Source organism: Drosophila elegans, unplaced genomic scaffold, assembly GCF_018152505.1.
Source record: "Drosophila elegans isolate 14027-0461.03 unplaced genomic scaffold, ASM1815250v1 contig_476, whole genome shotgun sequence".
Lineage (NCBI taxonomy): Eukaryota > Metazoa > Arthropoda > Insecta > Diptera > Drosophilidae > Drosophila > Drosophila elegans.
Window position 1 is genome coordinate 24,083,840 of NW_024545863.1, and position 7,302 is coordinate 24,091,141.

At 37.6% G+C, this 7,302-nt stretch overlaps 1 protein-coding gene across 2 annotated transcripts in view; it reads right to left on the bottom strand.

Annotated features, from left to right (window-relative positions):
- Positions 1–3,020, bottom strand: part of LOC108136862 — a 43,788-nt gene extending 40,768 nt beyond the window's left edge. Inside the window, exon 1 of one of the 2 annotated variants that reach the window (XM_017258302.2) lies at positions 2,906–3,020. The gene's annotated coding sequence lies outside the window, so the exon portion shown is untranslated. Of the gene's footprint in view, positions 1–1,808; positions 1,880–2,905 lie in introns of those variants that run through there. The other variant, XM_017258301.2, reaches the window with a different exon arrangement.
- Positions 3,021–7,302: the final 4,282 nt, after the last annotated feature.

The window sequence follows — 7,302 nt, forward strand, 5'->3', positions numbered from 1 at the left end:
TTAGAAGTAATATCGAATTAAGATTTTTATAACATATAAACATTTATTTTTGGAGAACAAAGAGCGGACAATGTGACTAATAAAAGGTTATGCTTAACTCGAAGCACCAAGATGTTGTAACGATTTGATTCTTATTAATATTTAAAAAAAAATTGGCTTCCATTTTTTTCAGTGCTTGTTAGTGTGTGTGCTTTTTTCACATTCTGCTGTTGCTGTGGCTTTCTATGCCCAAACAACTGGCGAGCTAACAGCAGCACATGAGTCAAATAAATTACCCCAACATTGTTGTTGGCAAATTTTTGATGGTTTAATTTTGTGGAAAATAAGTTAAGCCGCTGCTGCGGCGGCCATATAACACACACTCACACACACATACCAGTAATACTCGAACGCACACATGAGCAAATACAAAGCATGCGAAAACCCACTCCGCTAAAACTGTTGCCTACTTTGCTGCGCCGCGTATACGCAATAAAATAAACGCGTCGCAGTTACATTTCCGGCCTGCTCAACTCAAACCAACAGAGAAATATAAAACGACATGGAATGGGGGCTCAACTCGGCTTCTCGGCGCACATTTTATGCCGCATTGCCATTTTTATTTATTTATTTTTATTTGCCTTTGGCTGCCGCTGCTGTGCGCCCTTTATTTGTTCATTTATAAATTATTATTGCAAAACACTCTGCCTCCACCTCTTCTTTCTAAGCATTTTCCACTTGAATTTGAAGGAATTGTGTGTGTGCATTTCACTTGAAAACGCGGACATTGTTAGCTTTAAAAATGTATGAGTTAATGAGTTTTAGGCTGGCAAAATAAATTAGCCGTTTGCTTGAAAATCTGTTCACAGCCAAAGCAACGAGGCTCAAGTGAAGCTTAAGTGAGTGGAAACCATCCACATATCATCCATTGCCTGTGTCTTTTTTTTTTTGATATATTTGGTCCTGTAATGTTTTCTCTTTTTAATGTTCTTGCCATGCATGGAAACTGCTTGTGTGTTTTTTTCCTTTTGGCGAACTTGTGCGACGGCTGTTTTGAATTGAGCCACATCATCATCATCCACTTTGTCATCGTCATCGCCATCATCATCATCTGAGCCTGATGGCTGACATTGTCAAAAGGGTTTAAGTGGCTCTACTTGAACCAGGAGAATCAGCAGCAGTAACAGCAAAAGCAGCAGTTGAAAGTCCTCACCCCTAATACTACACAAATATGAAAGCATCGGACGGGTGAAGAGAATTCTAAATTCTGAGTGGTTCGGGGAAAGTGGGCAGAGCATGACAAGCAACTACCACCCGTTGCCAGGACGCAAGTTTAAAGCAAGTCCTGGGGCAGTGCAGAGCGGAACAAACCATAAAATGAAAATTTAATGCGATATTGATTTCGTTATTCCATAAATAATAAAGAAAATTTTGCTTTGTTGTGAGCCATTCACAGCATTTAAGTTAGAAAACAAAAAGTGGTTGCATTTGCAACTAAAAGAAAAATAACATATAAAAAAATTAAATTTAAAGAATTGAAAATCTTTGAAAAAATAAAATAAATTTGATTGCTTATTATAAGTTCAATTCATTCCTGGCTTTTTAAGGAGCCAACAACTTTTCAAATTTATGTACTAAGAGTAACTTTTATTTAATTACAAACCTATTCAATTAATAAAAGTTGATTCCGAAACCTTTTTATTATCTTAGATTGGATTAAGGGATAATAATCTTCTCAAATAATGGAAAGAAATTAGTTGCAAGCGCGCTGTAGAATCTAGACACTTTAAAGTTTTTTGATATGAAATCCTCTTCTACCTTAGACTCACCCTCCTGAGTAGCTCGATTAAGTCACCTTCGAAAGTATTATTTGTTCCCCATTTTACAACCGACAATTACACAACGCCCATCGAGTCACTTCTATCACGCCCTTCGGTACCCAAAAAATCGCCGACAATAGACATTTAATTACCAGCTATTGCGCCAGGTTGCGAACGGTTATTTGTCAAAGGGCCTAATTAAAAACTTGTAAACGCCTCGAAAAATACGAAAGACTTGTCAGGCATCGACATTTGGAAAAAATGGATGGAGCATTTAAAACGTGGTAATGTTTTGTCGAGAGCTGATTGGAGCATTATGAAAACACGCAATTCACCTTCGTCATTGTCATGTTAATTAATTTGCCGACACTCGAGAAGACAAGTGAACACGGCCGGCGAAAAAAGAAATTAAATGGAGGGGTCGGCCGAAACTGTCAGAAGCATTGAGAGGCCAAACTCGAGTGGCAAGGGTTAAGTCTCTCTGATGGGCATCGATTCCTTTTCCCACTCCAGTCCCAATAACATTGGGGATAAATATTTCCAAGGGCAAAACATTTGTTAACATTTGAAGGATCCTATTATATTAGTAGAAAGGTACTAATTTGTATTAAGCTTTGTTCTTTTGTAGTCCTATAATTTTAAATTCTAATCATTTTTATTTAATGCTTTCGGCATCAAAACAATTACGATCATTTCTTAACGACACCTACTTAAATGCCAACATATGGTGTTGTAGATAACTATTTATTGCAAACATACTATTCAGTTAGCAATTTACAATATTTAAAATGTAAAATTTAAAAACTAAGAACCAAAGCTTTTAAAAGGATAATAAATATAAGATATTAGGTTTGAAAAACGTTTTACAGTTTTTAGATGACACAGAATCATTAGAAAAGAAGAATCTTTCATTGGGGCCATGCAGTAGCCAGTATTTTATAACAGAAGCCGCCTTTAGCCAGAAATTCATAAATCATTTTTTCTCTCAGTGAACACAACAACAACGGCATGGTCGGCACAGTTCAATGCCTTTTGCATGGTTCATTGGAGACGGTAAACCGGTAGCCGGCGAACGATAAAGTGGAGAAAAAGTCCGAAACACTCACGCAGACGGGGCACTAACACAAATATATTTTCTTTTTTGGTTCCTCAGTTTAGTTCGCGCAATTTTTCGTCTTTTTTGGCGTCAGACTTTAACAGAAAACCCCTGCACGCACAGCAGGCTTGTCGAGACTGAAGCACCGATGCTGCGAGTTGGCGGCTCAGGATTCCGAATGCGATTTCGACTCCCGGCGGCAGCGGCAGAGCCGGAGCAGCGCTGCAGCAGAAGGACGAAGGACAAGGGAGAGCGGACCATCGCTGATGTCATGAGCAGGTCCTTTGCCATTCTTTTGGCTTTCGCCGAAGAAGAATCTGTGGGGCTAGTCAGTCAAGCGGCCATGTAGTAAGCCCAACATATTGTCGCAGGGCAGCATTCTGATGCTGCTGACGCTGACGAAATCAAGGACGAAGTTAAGCACTTCGTGACAAAATCAAGAGTTTTGGCCAACTTCGGGTTGTGGGAAGAGCGGCTGTGTGCTCTTTTGCAGCTTTGTCGCTGGCTTTCTCTTACATGGTTTTCGCGTTTCTAGGTCAGTTAGGCAGGACAGGTTACATGGCAGTTAACTGATGAAATAAGATTCGTATTAAATATATATTTTTTTTAACATCAAAGAAGTCGAGGTTTATAAGGTATACTTTTTGCTGTTATTTTGCTTACCTTTTTAACATTTTTAGCGGTTTCTGTTACCTTTCTGTTAAGCCCTTGTTGTATTATTTGGTTGCTAAAAATCTCTCCAAAATGTTATCAGACGTAACATGTCCATTAACAGTAGAATAATAATGTTAAAGTTATTGGGTTATGTAAATGACAACTGATAAATGACAAATGACAAATAACCCATTTATTTGGGCTTTGCTTAGTTGGTACATAATTGACAACTCTTGCTGCCAGCAAACCACATTTTCAAATAATGAGAACAAATATATGTAAATTATGTTTATCATTTAATTTCATGTTGTTTTATATTTTTCCTAGCTTACAGATGTCGTCCATGGTTTTAGCCAATCTTTACAGGAAATTCAGCTACAAAATCTTTTAAAAACGATTCACAATGGTAGGCTCAGTTTGAATTGTTTTAGCTGAATTTGTGAAATAATCCCTTGACTTTGCTTTCCGCAAGGAGCTTTTTCCAAACCTAGGTTCATGTTTTGATTCCGATAAAAAAGGTATCCAATTTGAATAAAATTTAATTGTAACTATTTTAAGCCCATAGAGGGCTACCATTATTGACATTTACTTAATTTTTTGTAGATTAATGCCTAGCTCACGTTAGTTAATTATTTATTCAACTCAAATTGAAACAGATGATTTTTAGTAATTGGTAGGATATAATTTGTAGATGATCGTAAATCTATACAAGCCAGTTTCATTCCGGCCTTGTATGTCTTGAATAGCTATACTGAAATATAACCTTTATGGGAGGGAATCTTTTTTATTTCCAAAAGAACAGTAGGATCTGTGACTATGGGAGTACACTCGTTCAAACTCTGTGGCACTCCCACTAAGCCGACACTCAGTGGACCAAAGCCAAAGCAATTACGGCCTCAGACAATGGGCATGGAAATCGGGGCTTTTAACATTTTTTGATGGCCCGCAATAAAAGGAGTCCCACCCTTCAGGTCCTTGCCCAAGTTTTCTACCCCCTCACTTGCAACAAGGAAAACTAACCCAAATGTATCCGATGGAAACCGAAAAGAAAAGCGAGGGGAAAATAGCGTTGAGCTGAGAAATTCACGTAGCCAAGAAAGTTGCGTCAAGTAGGTTTGGATATTTAATGCCATTTAGGATCGTAAAAATTTTGTGTGTATCTTCTGGAGTTCTGGATTTCCAAATAGAAAATGCAAAGCGCAGAGGACAAATTCTGGCTGGCGCAATTATCTTGGTCTTGGACTTGGTTCAGCCATTAGATGACCCAACTATTTTTGCGCATATATTTTACGCATATTTTATGTGCCTCCGTTTTTGTTTCTCCCTTTTGGCCATTTTATTGCCTCAAAGTCAAACGGAAACAGTCTTCCGGGCAATTCGCATTTCGTTCGAGATGTACTCACAAATAAAGATACAAAATAACTCAGAGGGGATACATATACTTATAAATATAAAACGAGCCTTAAAGAGGTTGACTTGGCAAATGAGAAACGATTGAGTGTGGCAGCAGTTATTTGTTGTTAAATATGTGATATGATCTGCTGAGTGCTCAATTTATTTGGAGAACAAACATATTTTAACACAATAAACTGAATAAACCGAAATATTTAAGAAGATTAAATATAGATATTTTTTGATATTCACTAAGTTTTAAAATACATTTTTATAACTAACTGTGACCTCGCTATTCTTTTCTAAGCAGAAATGGTTTTAAACTATTAAATAGTTTAATAAAATGATACAATAAAAATCAATATAACGGATGCGTTCTCATTCGCTAGGAAAACTGGTGAATACTTAAAGTTCACGGTCGGTAATCTGGTTTTGGGATGTACTCGCACTTAAATGCGCATTAGTAAGTTCCACGAGCAAACAAAACCTCTTATGGGAAAACAACAAGACGGCTGAGGCAACAAGAACAAGGACAATGTCGACAACAATTTGGAAATTGAGCTTGAAGCGAAGGACGGAAAGTTTTTGCATTTCATGTGTTTTTGTCATTGAAACCCGCTAATTTCCGTGGATAATAGTTTCATCTTCGTGACAGCTCCCCATCTCTCGTCCGCCCCTCCTTCTCTTTCTCCCATTTTGTCCATATCTATCCCTCTCTAATGCCTGACATGTTGAATTTGTCGTCCTTAGTTGGGTTCGTTTTTCAACTTTCTTTTCGCATTTCTCTTGTTGCGTGCTATTGGCGATGTGCGTGTGTGTAGTTGGGTGAAATGTTTGCTTTTCCCTTTTTTTTCACTCACAAGTGTACGGTTATGTGAGTGTTTGTGCGTGTGTGAGTGGCGGCTTTAACTTGTCGCAAAAGTTTGCAATTTAAAAAAGTAAATTGAAATGGAGTCTTTGTCTTTGGGCTTTGGACCGGCTTTTGCTCTCGATGTCAAGTTCATTTGGTGCTGGCGAGAAATGAGCCGCATCCCGTTGACACACTTACCAAAAATATCAAACCAATAAAACTAAAACGAAGTCTTACAATTTGTACCTTTCATATATTCTGATTACATTTGATTGAGAGAAATACACCAATGCCAAATTGTTTGTAATATTTAAACAAAAGAAAATTTCTAGAAATTAATTTTTGTTGCATAAATATTTGTATTAAGAAGCTTTCGATTTTTTTTCTCTTAATGTATGTTTTATGAACCAGTTGCATTTGCAACTGAGATGGCGATGGTGAAGTGGGCGATGGGTTGTGCGTGTCACAGCCAAATTGACCCCATTAATCCTTGCGGCCAGAGATAGCAAAGGCGAAGCAAATGCCGAGCCAAAAACAATGACGAAACCAGTGGCCCAAACAAGAGCACCAAAACCAGAATCAGAACGGCACTGCTATGAACAGAAACGGGCAAAAACTTGTCGGCAAAATAGCAGCCAGTGCGGCAGAATTCAAATGGCCAATAACTGAGTCCTTTTTGCATTCCTCGTTTGGCTTGTTTATGGCTTGTTGCTCCTTTCATGGGATAAGCCATTTGCATTTTCCCGCCGTCTGTAAGTTCATATTATTCAAATGCAACAATACCTGATACTCCAGTTGATAATTATGATTTCAGCAAATTGATTACAGACCAAACTGGAAATGCATGAATAATTTCAGGTTAATTCTACTAAAATTACTAATTTCTGTGTGACTTGTACCCTTTGAAATTATTAAATGCTTGCACATTTCATCTTCATGGTGATCTCAATTGTGCATGGCTAAATATCGTACTTCAAAGCATATAAGCATTTGGTTCTTAATTCTTAATTCATAATTCTTATTCTTAATTTTCCATTTAAAACCAACTGGGGACTATTACAACTCGTAATCCATATCCAAATTTTAAGTTTACACTTAATTAAAAAATATTTATGTATGTATATGCTTATGTATCATAGCTATCTGTAACTTAAAAATCTTAGCATAACAATTAAATAGAATTCCCTGGGAAGCCAATTGGCCAGCATTTTGCGAATTCCCTTGGGGGAATTATTACCGGCACCATTTAAAGGCTTAAGGGCTTAATTCCATCTCAAAAAATTCTTCGAATGGGATAGATGTTTTTGTGCGAAGGCATAACAAATGATCAATGCTGGAAACTGTTGCGTTTAATCTTGGACTTGGCTCGATTTCCCAGAATCCATTAATCATTTCGGTCATCAAGCATGAAAGCGATTACTCATACATAGATGACTCCCCTACCAACGTCCCCTTCCCCTTTTTTTTTGCCAAAACAGAAATTGCCACAACAAACACTGGCTAATAGGCAC